Source organism: Mauremys reevesii, linkage group 1 (assembly GCF_016161935.1).
Source record: "Mauremys reevesii isolate NIE-2019 linkage group 1, ASM1616193v1, whole genome shotgun sequence".
In the NCBI taxonomy this organism is placed as follows: Eukaryota; Metazoa; Chordata; order Testudines; family Geoemydidae; genus Mauremys; species Mauremys reevesii.
In genome coordinates, this window is record NC_052623.1 from 234,233,211 (window position 1) to 234,249,228 (window position 16,018).

General features: G+C 43.9%; 1 long non-coding RNA gene across 3 annotated transcripts in view; it reads right to left on the reverse strand.

Annotated features, from left to right (window-relative positions):
* Window positions 1-5,470: 5,470 nt before the first annotated feature.
* The window catches only part of LOC120395547, a 75,647-nt gene continuing 65,099 nt past the window's right edge, over window positions 5,471-16,018 (reverse strand). Inside the window, exons 1-4 of one of the 3 annotated variants that reach the window (XR_005592689.1) lie at window positions 9,757-9,857; window positions 8,429-8,551; window positions 7,762-7,870; window positions 5,471-6,287 (exon numbers count right to left, since the gene is read on the reverse strand). This is a non-coding gene — a long non-coding RNA (uncharacterized LOC120395547). Of the gene's footprint in view, window positions 6,288-7,761; window positions 7,871-8,428; window positions 8,552-9,756; window positions 9,858-16,018 lie in introns of those variants that run through there. The other 2 variants (XR_005592690.1, XR_005592688.1) reach the window with 2 other exon arrangements.

Sequence of the window (16,018 nt, forward strand, 5' to 3'; positions counted from 1 at the left end):
GAATTGTCAATATCTACCAGGTTACTGGTGAAAGGAAAGGGGATAATAAAAAGCAACAGATACTAAACAACTAAATGATTTTTCTTCAAACATATTCGTAAACAAAGAATAATGGGAATTATTGTGTAACAAACCCGTGGGTGCCACCACTTCTTCTGTGGCTGGATCAAATGTTTTCAGAAAAGACTTTAAACAAAACACAGTGAGCCAAATTCTCATCTGGTGTAAATCAGATTTGTTCATTTGACTTCAAATCAGTGAAATTACACTGATTTACATCAGCTGAGGATCTGGTCTGGCAAGTGCTCATTCTCTGTATGTTTATAGTAACCATTCATTCACCACTGTTTGCTGATTTTCTGTAATCAAGAGTGTGCAGCATGCAAAGAAACCATCCATGTCCTCGTTCACATTTGTCAACCTAAATTAAAAAAGAAAAAAGACCATTTCACAGGAAAAAAAAAAAAGGAAGACTTTGTAGACACAACCCTCCCTTCTCCAAGTCCCTAATTTTCACTTTGCTGAAACATTTTTTTTCCTTTAAAACACTGACATTAGAACAGCACAGTGCATAATTATCTACCAACATTTAAATGCTATAAATAAAGATTTTGGTGATAAAGTAGATACACACTCAGACTTCTTAAGTGTCCCTCATTGGAAGGTATTTTCTATCACTTTTTTACTGCAAACTATTAACTTCAGAAACATTTGATGGGAGAACATAGGTTTCAGACTCTGGGATTTAGGCTAAATAACCGATCTCACATGATTTTACGCTTCTTGCACAATCCTTTTTCTTGTGTCTAGACAGCAAGTGTGAAAAATCGAGACGGGGTAGGGGGTAATAGGCACCTATATTGGGACTGGACCTATAAAATACGGACATCTGGTCACTCTACTTGTGTCTCGAGTTTGTATCGGACATTATTATTATTAATATTTATTGCAGTACCGCCTAGGAGCCCCAGGACCCTATTGGACCAGGACCCCATTGTGCTGCACTTTGTACAAACACAGAACAAGATGGTCTCTGCGCTGAAGAATTTACTATCTAAGTAAATAATCGAAGCAGTTGAGAGGTACTGCGTGGACACAACTTTTAGCTCCACTGAAATAAATTGATCTGGGAGAATATTTTGGAGAGATCAGAATGGGAAAAGTCAGATTGTTTCCCTTTTACCTAGGAATTTGCCTGAATTACATAGGAATTTGAATGAGCTGTCAGAAACAGAGCTCTGTAAAGGCAGTATCCCCCACTGCCAAAGAGAGCAGCAGCTTCTTGCAGTGCCCTACAGCAAGCAATCCCCTCTGCAATAGATTGCGCTCACCCAGTCCAAGTGGAGCCATCACCAGGCATGCTCAGTACAAGGCAAGGTAGTTGCTACTGCAATACCAGAACTTTGACTGAAGGATGAGTAGGTAATAAAATAAGATCCTCAAATGAGGCAGGAGGACAAACTGTTAATGCACAAAATGATTTGGAACATATCAGTATAGAATGTATGGGTTTGGGTTGCTTATTATTATTTTTAAGTGTCTGAAGTAGACATACATCATGTGAGGCCTTTTGGAATAAGGGCCAAGATTTTTCAGAATTAACAGTGATTTTGAGTGCCCAACTTGAGACCGCTTAATGAGGCCTGAATATCAGGAGATGAGTCCTCAGCACTTTCTGACAAACAGGCTGATTTAAGGTGTCTTGAGTTGAGTTCCCAACATCACTGGTCACTTTGAAAAATCTTGGCCAAGGGTGCTGGGATTGGCATTAGGAATAATGGCAATACTACCTAGCTCTTATATAGTGCTTTTCATTAGCAGATTTCAAAATGCTTAACAAAAGAGGTCAGTATCATTATCCCCATTTTACCTTTCTTTCTTCAGTTTCCCCATCTGTAAAGTGATTTACCTTAGGTCACCCACCAGGACACTGGCAGAACCAGGAATAGACACACCCGCCTCACCCCATCCAATGTCTCCTGAGTCACAGTCCAGTGCTGTCCTCTAAGCCACAATGCTTCCCTAAATGAACTGAATCAGTTCTTAAGAACTTCCAGTACCCAGAAGGACAAAAGTCCTAAAAAGATCCCAAGATTCTCCCATTGTTTTGTGTACTGTATGCAGGGTAATAACATGAGATGATTCCATACCTATTAAACTAAACTGTCTCTTTCTTAAAGGAACTATTTATAGAGCTGCTCCAAGTTGAGCTTAGCATTCTAGCCATGTGCATGCAGACTGACTTCTTGGCCTCTCCTCCAAACTCTTTCCTCCTAGATCTGTGCTCCTCCCTTCAGGTTCTATGGAAGTTGGTAAACCCATCATTTCTTGCTGTCGGGAGGAGAGGGGGGGCAGTCAGACAGCACATACCTTTGACCCCACCCACAGCTCCCAATCCCCTGTAGCCCCCTCCTGGAGCAGCTGTGATGCCCAAGTGTGCTAGAGTCCACTTGCTTCTCCCACATAATTGGTTCCCTGTCCCACCTTAGAACCAATGGACCCTGTGTCCTTTGTTTTGTTTGAGCTAACAGCAGGTGTCAGCCCTCATGTTTCTGGTTGCTGGAGTTAACTGGATTCTCAGTATGCAATACCTAATGGCTAGTTGAATAAATTAATTAAATGGCCAAAAAAATATCCCTATGTTAATGCAGAGGTAAAGTTCCTTGGTAGTATGTCATCCCCTTGCAGAATGCTGAGTTGAACAAACCTCAAACATCTGAGAACCAGGAAAAGCACAGTTAAGGGTGTGTGGGAAACATTTTTAAAACCTTTTTGTCCTTTAATAGTGTTAGATGGAATCATGTGGGTCAGAATGAATGGGTTATAAAAGGAGATGAAGAGCTGTTACTTTTCAGCAATTGTGGAGTTGGCAAAGTAAAGATATATGTATTAATGGGGTTTATTGGAACATTGCTGCATGGGCAACCTTAACTGTGCGTTTCCTGGTTTTTAGAAGTTTGAGATTTGCTCAGCTCACTGTTCTGCAAGGGGACGACCTACCCACAAGCAACCTTAACTCTGCATTAACATAGTTTTTTTGCCACTGAATGGCCTAGTTTTTTTGAACAGGAAAAGATATGTTGTTGGTAGGAATTAGTCATCATTTAGACAGTTGCATATATATCACATTCCACAATTTGCCAGCCAGACCCTGCTCTTCACATCATGAGGGTCTCACAAGCCCTGCTTTGCTAAGTTCCCTAGCCATGCCCCTGACTCATTCACTGCATTTCCCCCTCCAGCCTGGTCCCCTCCCCACTACTCTAACTAGGCTCCTTCACCACAATCAGGAAACACACCTCCCTGAAGTCCTCACTACCACGTATAAAGCATTTCTATTGCAATTACTTTCCGCCATCCTAAAACCCAATTCACATGCAGTGCCTTAAGTGAAGAACAGCTAAGTTATAGTGGAATGTTGTTCCTGGTTGTGTTTCAGAACAGATGGAGTGTGGAGTTTGTGGCTGGGGTGGCGAGAGAAATCACAGCCAGGGTTTCTGGTCCAAAACACTGACAGTTTTATGTTTGAGAGAAAGATCCTCTGATTCCTGTCCAATAGATGCACCCCATCTCCAAGAAACAGTGAGCGGTCAGAACTTGCAGTGTTTCTATGCCATACAGCCAAGAGCTCTCCAATTTCCTGATTAGTCTTCTTCCAACACTTATTATTAGCTTTCGTATGGTGTCTATAGCAATTATTCAGATGCGCAGCCAAATCAGAGAAAATTATCACACTTCCTGGACACAAATCTCTGATGCAGTTAAAAATCTGCTCTCATACACTGTATGAGGTGTATACCAGGAATAAGGCCAAGATTATTTCTGCCTGAGTAAATCACCATGTCTAGTAGCTCACAACCTCTTAAGTTGCCAGTTAAATGCTGCAGAGTGGACAAAACATGATGCCAACACAGGCCTCCTGCCTCTACCCTGCCTCTGCAACCTCATGATCAAACAAATCACCCAGAATCCACATGTTGGCAATCCTGGCAGTGCAGCCATTTCTTTTTCTTCAGCAGTCAAAGTACCTGCGCTGTCAGTTCCTAACCTCCATGCTACGTGGTTTTGGAAACATCACATGAATCTGCCCCAAGATCAGGAACCAGCCACCCCCATCCAGGGGCTAGTAAAGTACAGATTTTTTCAACCAATCCAAGGCTTGCCTACCACCTATCCCCATTTCCTACCCCTTACACAACCCCTCTCCTGGTCCCTGTTGTGCCCCCCCACTCACAAAGTCCAACGTCTCTGGCTCCTCCCCACCCGATATAATAAAAATGTTGGTTAAAGCAGTTGCTGATTATTCTGTTGTGTTCACAGGAAACCTCCCCATAAAATAAAAACATGTTATGTTATAAGAGAGACTGGCAACTTGTAGCGAGCAGCATGAGTTATCAGATATTTATTGCACAGGTATACAAAGGTTCAGATTAGAAACCTCAATGGCAGGGTGTTCACTGGGGCAATGGCATCACCACATTTCCCTCACAATATCCAGGCAACTGTAACATGGCTGCATAGAAACCCTTTAATGTTTTTCCTCTTTACTGGTGCATGTACACTGTAATCCTTCCAGACTGCACATCTATACAAGCAAAGACATGAACAAGTTTTTAAATATGGTTCACAGGTTGGGTGTCCCAAAGATTTAGTGGGTGCCGTGCAGAACCTTGGGTAAAACTTGACTCACTGCAGCCCCAACCCCTTTATCCTTCCCAAATTTGGAACATTAGTGCCCCATGAGGCACACCAATTTAAAAGCAGTACAATAACTTTGGATTTTAGAGCACTCACAAGAATTGAGCTTTAAAGCATATAAAATGACAGGAATAGAAACCATCCGGCTATTTTTCTGTATTGGTGCATGTGCACTATTTCATTGCACATTTTCTTAAATACTGTTCTCAGTTTAAGTCCCCCAAAAATTTAGTTGGTGCTCTGCACTACATAAAACTTGACAGATTGAGATCATTTTGACCCACATCACAGCGATATTGATCTTTAGATCTGTGCAACCAACCCCCCCCCCCCAAAAAAAACGACCTGGAAACTTTTTTAAAAATAGCTATTTTTTTCCAAAGCTTATATTTCTGCAACCCCTAGCTCAAAGGGCCCCAAGCTTGGATTGCTACCCTAGTCTGCACTCCCCTGAGGAACACCAAATTTTAAAGGAATCTGGATAAGCCTGTTGATTTTATAGGATTCAGAAAGGTCAGCCTTTAAACATAAGTTGTGACACAACCTGAACTATAGTGGAGCTGCTGCACCACTATAATACATAGCCCTATTGCCTCTATGACATTAAGAAGCAAAAGGAATTAAGGACCAACACTATTAGGAAAAAGGATAGGGTTAAATTAACAAAGAGACAAAGATAGGAACTGGGATAAGAGAAAAGGCAGGAAAATCAAGAGGAACAGATAAATGAATGAACAAGTTAAACCCACACAGTAATCAGATCCTCCCTCAAATAAAAACATCCATTTTAATAATTAAATGTAATCGAAACCCCACACATAATACAAAGGCAAGTGGGTGCAAGTCCAGACTCTGTCCACAAGTCCTGGGTGGTCTGTGTGCACAGTTTTTTGGTTTGGAGCTTTACAGGTAAAATGGAACCATAAAATAATCAAATAGACTTTGCAGGCCTGATTACTGCTTGTGTACGGTGGCAACACACTCCTTCAACAATAGGTCAGCCTTCACCTGGATGAACACCTACTGACCTGGAGCTCCTCCCCTCTGAGTCTTAGCTAACTAGCTACGTAAGGAATCATCAGCACTCGCTCTAAGGCATTTCACTGCAAGGCACATCCCTAACTGGGCTCAGTAGGCTCCAGGTTGCTCACACCTTTCCCTTCCCTCAGCTTCCGGAGTAAGGGAGGCCTAACAAAGTGAAGCAGGCTGATGCATCTCTCCCTGCGGATATGGAGCCTGTGGTTTCTGTCTCCATGCTGGGCCCAGCTTACGGCTAGTGATGGACTGGCTTCTCCATAGCTGAAGCTTTTGACAACCGAACTGTTTCAGTAACAAGTAGCAGAGGGAGATGAGCTGGGATCCTCTGGTCAAGAGGCAAAATGGAGTTCTTTCCCCTGCACTAGAGGGCAATTGAGGAGCGGTCTCTCCTTCGCCTGCTAGCAGTAGACTGCCTGGCCACAAACACTATGTCAGTCCTTGTTCAGAGCACACATCTAGACAGAGTCAGCCATGTGCAGGCTATCCAGGCATGTCAGTCAGGCCTCTGGATTGGTAACTCCTCCTCTTCTCCACTGTCCACCCTGCCACATCTACAGTAAATAGATCCCCAGCAGAGGGGTGCTATAGTCAGGGCCGGTGCAACCATTTAGGCGAACTAGGCAGTCGCCTAGGGCGCTAGGATTTGGGGGGCGGCATTTTCTTCGGTAGCGACCGCAGCAGCCGGATCTTCGGCCGCCCCGGTTGCCACCAGCATTTAGGCAGAGGGAGCTGGGGCAGGGGAGCCTGGGGAGGGCCGCCTGCAGCAAGTAAGGGGGGGGGCACGCAGGGGAACTCCCCACCCCAGCTCACCCCTCTCCGCCTCCACCCCAAGCACGCTGTCGCTGCTTCACTTCTCCCACCTACCAGGCTTGCGGCACCTAAGCTGATTGGCGCTGCAAGCCTGAGAGGCAGGAGAAGTGAAGCGGCCACGGCGTGCTCGGGGTGGAGGCAGAGCAGGGGTGAGCTGGGGTGGGGTGGGGGGGTGCCTCAGGGTGGAGGGTGGGGAGCTGCCGCAGGGCGGGGTGCCTCAGGGCAGGGGCTCGGGGACCGGGGAGGGCGCAAGGTGGAAGTTTCGCCTAGGGCGCGAAACATCCTTGCACCGGCCCTGGCTATAATATGCTTACAGCATTGCCAACTCTTGCAATTTTACCATAACTCTAGCAATTTGGGGATTTTGTTTTGTTTTAGCTACCTCATGCAAACATGATAAAGGTGCCAACAACTCATGAATTTTCCCTTATTCAAAATGGCCACCATCTCCTATTACTGTGGATGGGGGCTGAGCCAGCATTTCCATACAGCCTATCTTCATGTGGAAGTGAGGCTGTCCTTCATAAAGCTGGCTGTCACCCCCCATTGTTTTCAATGAGATTGAAGCCCTGCCCACAGGCAAAATGATTGTCACTGTATGGTTCAAGGGGGCCGGATGGGACAGAGAATGTGAGGATCAGCAGACACACTGTGAAAGGTGGATGGGAAGAAAGAGGCAAATTTCAGATTTGCAGGAAAAGGGGGTCAAGGGCGGGTATCCGGAACAGAGGGAGCAGGAGTGGGGAGGGGAAGAGAAGGTCTGGAGCAGCAGCAGGTGGAGGGAATGGGGGCATGCTGCCCAGTCTCCGGCACAGAAGTGCGTGTGTTTGGCAGGAGGCAGGGAAGTGATACTTCCTGCAAAAAGCTAAACTAATCCCATATTGTTATTGCTTATTATATCAATGATTGATATAATTCTTTAATATATCTGTAACTCCACTCTAAAAAAGGAATAGAAGTTCTGTGTGCACGGGACCTATTTAAAGCTTGATGCATTAAATAGGTCAGTGATTCTAAAACTATTTATCCTCTAGCCCTTCTGTCAAAAAACAAAACAAAACAAAAAAACTCAGAGGGGAGGGAGTCAAGACAGGAATAAGAAAAATGGATGATTGTTCCCCTATCTCCGGGGTGAAAAGAAGGTAATTTGAGTATCTATCTGAGCAGCCAGGGAGAGGCATGTGTAACCTTTGGGAGGGATAGAGTTTACTTTACCATCCATCTCTTAGTGCTCCAACACAACACCAATCACATAGACCCCAGAATTTGGTCTTTGAGGATTTTCGGCAAGGATTGCACAGGGGCAACCTACTCACAGTCAAGTCTGAAAAGAAAAAGGTGAATGAACTTAAGTACCAACTCTATAAAATTGTACAATGAGAAACATAGTAATAATAGCTTAATTTCTACTAAACAACAAGACTACTTCATGATCTACATATATTATCTTCACAGTTATACATAAATATAAACAAAAGAAAGAAATTAAATTTTAACCGGTCAGTCCCCACAGAAATGCAGTGAGAAGTGACTCAGTTCCAAAAGCTTAGGTTGAGTTCACCAGAGTGTCAATTAGAGTCTTTGGCCTGGTCTACACTGGTGGGGAGGGGGAGAAATCAATCTAAGTTACACAACTTCAGCTACGTGAATAACGTAGCTGAAGTTGACGTACTTAAATCGACTTACCATGGTATCTTCATGGCACTGAGTCAACTGCTGCTGCTCCCTCATTGACTCCGCCTGCGCCTCTCGCGGCGGTGGAGTACGGGAGTCGATGGGAGAGCACTCAGGGATCGATTTATCATGTCTAGACTAGACGCGATAAATCGACCCCTGCTGGATCGATCACTGCCTGCCAATCCGGCGGGTAGTGTAGACATACCCTTTGTTCATGAACTCTATACAGTCTGCTGATCCGAAATCACTGTGATATCGTCTTTCCTCCTCTTGCTCGCAGAAATCACCAGCTGGAACCCATGCAACCTCTTTCTTCTCTTCTGGACTGCTGCAAAATGATTAAGAATTAAGGAAAAGTAGCTTACTTTCTGCTCCTGTGGCTGAGCTGCTCCCAGGGCCGTCTCTAGCCATTTTTGGTGCCCTACACAGCCCCTCTGCGGGGGGCGGGCTGTGTGAGTCCCCAGGCCTCCGTGGTAGGGGGCTGGGGGGGGAACCTCCCCCCAGCCCACTCCGCTCTGCTCCCCTGGCTCCCAGCCTTGAGGGGGGCAGAGGGGGAACCATCCCCCAGCAGTCACCGGTGGTGTGGCTGGGAGCCAGGGGAGTGGAGCAGTCTGGGCCAGGTTGCTCCACTTACCATGCGGTGAGTGCAGGCCCGTCCCCTGCAGCAGTCCTCAGGGGAGTGGAGGCGGGGCTGTTGCAGAGAAGGTGTGGGGATTTGGGGAAGGGCTAGAGTAGGGGCGGGGGCCATGGGGAATGAGGTGGAGCAGGGGCTGGAGCAGCATGCAGCTGCACAGAGCACCAGGAAATGTGGTGCCCCAAATTTTCTGGTGCCCTACGCAGCTGCGTACTTTGTATATGGGTAGGAACAGTCCTGACTGCTCCTAACCCATGGGCAGGTTATATGTCCTTTTGCAAAGCAGCTTCTCTGACTACTTGACCTCAATGGAATCTATTAGTCCAGCTCCAGGGAGCCTATTAGCATGGGCAAAACTACCACACCCATTTCCAGAAACTTCTGGGCATGGAACAGAGCAACAATAACTCAGACACAAACTTATTTCTCCCTCTTTTCTCTCTCTCTCAAAAGAGAGATCTTCCTATTAGACATGTGGGTTACCCATGCATTTTTTTTTGCATTAAAAGTTGACTTTTCAACCTGAAATTATCATACATATACACTGGCAGAGGAGTAGAGGGGAGTTAAAAAGTCAAAAAGACTGAAATACATTTGATTTTTCTTTAGATCTCATGATTTTAGGGGTCTGACTCATGATTTTTGATCTCTTGAGGCTAGCAAAACTGCAATTATGTCAAGGAACTTAGAGAACTCTACTTTCAGGAAGTACTTGATGGAAAAGAACAGTGTATTTGGAGGAAAGACTATAGACTGGATGTTGCACTGTCTTGGTGCCATCTCAATGTTCATACACAGAAGTTTAATAATTGAGTCAGTTCCTGGAGTTATGTGGTTGTGAGACGTTAAATATTCCAACAACAGTAAGACAAAGAGAAAACAATAATCCTAGCACATACCAGATTCCTGTCCCCAAGTAGATGGAAATGAAAGGAGAGGCGTGCAGCAACTAGACGTTCTTTAGATCACAACAGGAAAGCTATGAAATTGCAACTGGGCTGGATCAAAAAGAAGACAAAATAAGAGCTGCCACACTATTAGCTATAGTGAGAAAAGGCTGCCACCACATGCAGATATGTCAACAGCAGTCTAGAAGGACTTGCCAGAACTACAACTGTCTCTACAAGGAGGTAGATTACCTACGCCGATGGGACAACCCCTTCCATCAGTGTGGGTAGATTGTATGCGGTACAATACACTGTTAAAAGTATGTAAGCTGATAATGGTATTCATGTTTTATTTTGCTGTCTCAAGTAGATGTGACAAAAGACATGTTACAATAGCTTCCCAAGAGGGGCACTATAGCATGATTATGTATGTGAACTTAGAGAACTCTGCTTGTGGGAAGTGCTTGATGACAGAGAACAGTGTATGTGGAGGAAGGAACACAGCCTGAATGTTGCACTGCCTTGGTTCTCTCTCTTTATGTTCAAATACAAAATACCAAGCACAATCTAGAGGGGTAATGCCAGTTTCATTTTCCTCAGCTCTGTGTTGCTCAGTCTGTGGAAGCTCCTTCTCTTTAGCACCCAAATGGCAAGGGGGCTACACAGTTTTACTCCTTCCATTTCCAGGAGAACCACTAATCCTGTGGAAATGAGGTGATTTGAAAGCACAATAAAACAGGTGAAAGTGCAGGCAGTAGAATATTTTTGGTGAAAGCTGGCTTCTGTGAAGCTACATTTAAAAGCCTGATTTATGGAAAATACAGTATGCACATATCACAGCTATAAGTGGCACAGATTTACTAATGCCATCACCCTTTGTGGAGATTGCTTTAATGTTTGCACAATAACCACGTTTTTCGCTTTATGACATGTTTTGACAGGGTAGCCAGAAATACTTGCATCCTGGAGAGCTTCAAGGGATAAAAGGTTTTGCTCATATCTTCTGAGTTAGCAATCTTTACGTAGGAAGGAGAGGTGGAAGGGTGAAGGTGCAGGAAGGAATCATCTCTGCACCAGCCTCAAATGGAATCTGCAGAAAAAAATTTGTTGCAACTTATGGCTGCATTGACTTTTCTCTTGAGCCCCTTCCTCTGTTGTAGATTATGCCTCCCTACCCCAAGTATTGATGGGAGCTACTGGGACAGCTGTCAACAAGAGAAGCTCAGGCAATGCTGCTCCACTGAAGTGGAGGAGAGGGCAGAGAGCATCATAGCAAATGTGAAGACACAGGGCCAACTGTCTGGATCTCAGGGATCCACAGGCTCCAGGAGAGAATACGCTACGTATCCCATGAAGTGATGGGTGAGGGAGTCTCACTTCGATTAAACAATTTGAAGGAGGCTCCAGAAGGGGGAATTTGTAGAGTTTCATATTCCTCCCCATCCCATTAGCTCCTTACAGTGGGATTTTTCACAAGAATGGGAGATTCTTAGTCATGGGAGCAAAGCATGCATGTGACATTGTTTATTTGGGCAAGAAAACTGAAGCAAGTCTCACACTAACGACTGTGTCTCCCAAAGATTCTTTGTTTTGTGTAAAGAAAAAGCAATGGCCTTAGGCAAGCTTGGCATGTCAAATGATAAAGAGAGAAACTAAAATGACAGAGCTGTAGGACTGTTCAGTATCAGTAAGGTCTTTCCTAGGCCCAAACAACAGTCTCCAGTCAGTTAACCATATTGTTATCAAATTTGACTGCATGTTTCTGAGTGATGGAAGCCAATTAATGCTGTGCACAATAGTGCAGTTTATCAGATTTCAAGTTAGTTAATTTTTCATGTGTTGCACTAAGTGAGTTATATCTAGTGAGTGAGAGAGAAAATATGAAAAAAAAATTCTCACTTTTCTGAGAACATTGAAGGTGCAAAAGACCATGCAAATCTTACTATATGTTATGTGGAGTTGTGGTTTGTTTCAGTTGTTTAAAGCACCACATTATTCTACCTTAAATTTAGAATTAGTGCCTCAGTAGGCTATAAGATACAGACAGGAAATACAGGGGTAAATTCTGAAGGTTTTCTTGGGCCATATGCTTATTTGGCATGTAGCCCAAGAAAGGCCTTCAAGGTTTGGTCCATAATTATGTAATGTAGCTCTTAAAATTAGGATGTACTTTTCATAGGTTTCTTGTATTGATTTACAATATGTAGCATGTAAAGCATTTTATATGCTAACTTTTTGATAGTTTATGTGAGAGTCAGTAGGATTTCTAATGAGATAGCACCTAAGTACCTCAAACGGGAATTCTATGTTAGGTAGTTGTATGGCCTCCATTACTACAGTATCTGATCTCCTGGGGATTAGGACTCTATTGCACTAGGCACTGTAAAACTAATAGACCATCCTTGTCCCAGAGTTTTCGCAATCTAAAAATTAGACAGTATACTACAGGTGACTAAATAGACAAATAGTGGGAGGGCATATTTACCCCAGTAGTTATACGTTTAGGTTTGTCAAAGGCATAACATTGACTATATATAACAATGAAGGACAACTACATATATTCTTGTGAGCTAGCAACTCCTGAATTCTAATCCTGGCTCTGCCAATGAGTTGCTATGTGGTTTTGGGCAAGCTACTTCATGTCTCTGTCTCAGTGACTCCAGATTTACAAATGGTGCAAAGGAGAGAAGAATCCTGCCTAGGGTGTATATTCTTCAGTCTCCAGACTCCAAGGGAGAGATTAAATTGCAACGACACTGGAACTATATGCAAGTGTAAACAGTGATCTTTTCCTAGGTCTCCCAATTTGATATTGAGACATGGAACCTTTAAGAACCTTTCAGATCCAAAACCACCAATCTGAATACAGTTTGCTAGTGATCAGAATTATCTGATAACTGGTTATTTACTTGAAATAAAATGTGAACTGGAGTGGTGTTCCCAGACAACTTCATATATATTGACTACAATGTAGTTGCTCTGAATTTGCAGTAATGTAAGGGAGAACAGAATTCATTCCTCAAATTATAATCCAAACTATGCCTCACAAAAATCTCTCTTAAGGGAAATGTAATAGTCTGCAGAGCTTCAGTGCCAAGGCAGACCTACAGTAAGCAATGCCTCACTGTAGGGAAGTAAGAATATAACCCCATGCCAATAACTGAGGCCACTTGGGTCACACGTGGCTTGCTTTCCTAATAGTTCTTCCCCACATATGGCAGTTAACTATGACCCCAATTTGGAGATGGTGCAGAGTTAAAATGCTCCAATAGGAGCACTGGGAGTTATTGTGACAAGGAATTTTCCATTCCCTTTGTGTGTCTTCCCTTCCCCCATACTAATGCAAGGACCAGCCACAATCTGGCCATTGGCAGGAATTGGTGATGAACGGTGTTCACCATCACCATCACCACCACCACCGATAGACTTTCTCCATCATTTATGACATTCAGATTGTTTATGACTCTGGCAAGGACACTCATTGTATGGTGGCTATGCCTAAATCCATAACTGAATTTATCATACTCATCATTGCTGTCCAAATAGTCTTGCCACTACCCCTTCAAAGACTTTGCCAAATAGGGAAGGTTAAAAACCAATCTACAATTGTTAAGACAAGATTTGCTAAATGTATTTGCTGATTTTTTTCTTTCCTGCTTGGCAATGATGAGGTAACAAGTGATTTTCGCTGTATAATAAGAAATTGGGCCTCAGGCTTTTGTCACCAGATTACTGCTTTACCACTGATTTTATCTTGAACATCTGTCACCAAATTGATAAGCATGGTGGAATTGTAGTTCTCTTTCTTTTTAAACGCACTGTACGCTTGTATAGAGATCCCTAATTGCAATAATTCTGGAGGATGACCTCAATAGCTATTCATTGCAAGTATTAATTACATCTCAGGTGCAGTCTCCTCAGCCCCATTAAGTTATAGATCTTGCCACTTGCACTTTCATTATGTCATTAGCACCAGGGGATCACAATAACAACTAGTTGTTTTCCTTTATCTCAGGTTGTGTTGGTAGTCTTGTATCTGGCTTCATACTCCCACTCTTTTGTCTTGCTGTTTTTACCTGTGAAACAGCTACTGCCTTGTCACATCCTCCCACACCTTCATTATTGCTATAATCCTAGAGCATTACTGCATGACCTATCAGTTAAGTCTTCCTCACAAGATCATTCTTACCATATTCAACACCTCTAAGAAATAGTGAATCTTTATATACTCTACATTACAATGAAGCACAGAGCCAGAGCAATACATTTGTTCTGCTGACCAAACAACTCACAAGACATGTTTAAGCAGGTTATCCCCTACTGAGCGAGTGCATGTTCAGATTCATCTGAGAGTCTCTCAGCACCAGTTTATGAGATAACAAGGCTACAGATGCACATTTTGAAACTGATTCCACCTGAACCATTAACAAAAAATACAAAACATGAAATGATTAAAATCAGAGTAAATTTCACCTTTACTTCAAGTGCAATGATAATGACAAAGGAAGTTATTGGCCATCTGCAATTACGATTCAGATATTTTACTGAGCTGGTCAGGAAGGGGCAGGTTTTTTGGTATGTTTAGTTAATGCTAACAGAAGAGAAAGTTACTCACCTTGCAGTAACTGAAGTTCTTCAAGAAGTGTGTCTCTGTGAGTGCTCCACTCTAGGTGACGGTGCATCCTGGCACTGCTGATCAGAGATTTTCGGTAGCAGTGCCTGGTCAGGACACACGCACTCAGTTGGTAGCTCCCGTCTCATTGGAATCTTCCTGAGTGTGTGCGTCCCGCATGCTCCTCAGTTCCTTCTCTACCATGGAGAATCATACTAGTACTCCAAAGTAGAGGGGAGGAGGGTGGGAAGTGGAGCACCCACAGGGACACACATCTCAAAGAACTTCAGTTACTGAAAGGTGAGTAACTTTCTCTTCTTCTTTGAGTGCTGTCCCTGTGGGTGCTCCACTCTAGGTGAATGTGTAGCAGTACCACTATGGTTGGTGGGATTTTGGAGATGCGGCAGTGAGTACTGTAGATAGTACTGTATGGCCTACTATGGTGTCTGCCATGGTGTCTTGTGTGAGAGCATAGTATTTTGCAAACGTGCGTTCAGATGACCATGTAGCTGCTTTGCAGATGTCAGGAATGGGAACATTGTGTAGGAAGGCAACAGATGTCGACATAGCTCGAGTGGAATGAGTTCTAATGCCTTCGGGTGGTTGAAGATTTTTCATGCGGTAACAGGATCTGATGCAGTCAGAGATCCACTTGGACAGACGTTGTTTAGAGATAGCCATACCTTTCGATCTTTTGTTAATGGAAACAAAGAGTCATGGGGACTTACGAAATGGTTTAGTCCTGTCTAAATAAAAGGTGATTGCTTGCCTGACGTCGAGAGTATGCAGAGTTGCCTCTTGCGGAGTCTTGTGAGGTTTGGGATAGAAAGTAGGTAAGTGTATAGGTTGGTTGAGGTGGAAGGTAGATACCACCTTAGGAAGAAATTTAGGATGTGGTCTCAAAGTGACTTTGTCTTTGGAGAAGATTGTGTAGGGAGGGTGGGCCATCAGGGCGCTCATTTCACCTACTCTTCTTGCCGATGTTATGGCAACTAAGAAAGCCACCTTCATAGACATATGGAGATGAGAGGAGGTAGCCAAGGGCTCAAATGGAGGTTTCATGAGAGCATGAAGAATGAGGTTAAGATTCCATGCAGCAGCCATTGGGTAAATTTCAGGGTAGAGATTTTGCAGGCCCTTAAGAAAGCATTTTATGGTGGGGTGGGTAAAGAGTGAATAACCCTCTAATAGGTCATGGAAGGTGGTAAGCGCTGCCAGGTGCACTTTGATGGAGCTGAGCTAAAGTCTGTCCTGTTTTAGTTTCAGGAGGTAGTCTAGAATGTTAGGGAGGGTCATCCTATTGGGAGCTAAGTGATTACGTGAGCATCCGAGGGTGAAACACTTCCACTTCTGTAAGTAGGTTTTACGAGTGGAGTCTCTCCTACTGTGCAGGAGGACATATTGGGCTTGCTCAGAACAGGCTAGTTCATGGGTTTGGAACCATGAAGGAACCAGGCTCTGAGGTGAAGCTTTTGGAGCTGGGGGTGAAGAACCCATCCATTGTTCTGAGAAAGGAGATCTGGCCTGTTGGGGAGAGCCCGTGGGTGACTGGAGGACATGAGGAGTAGGTAGGGATACCACGTCTGTCTCAGCCAAGCCGAGGTAATAAGTATGACCGGGCCTTGTCATCTATGATCTTCCAAAGAACCCTGTGTAGCAGAG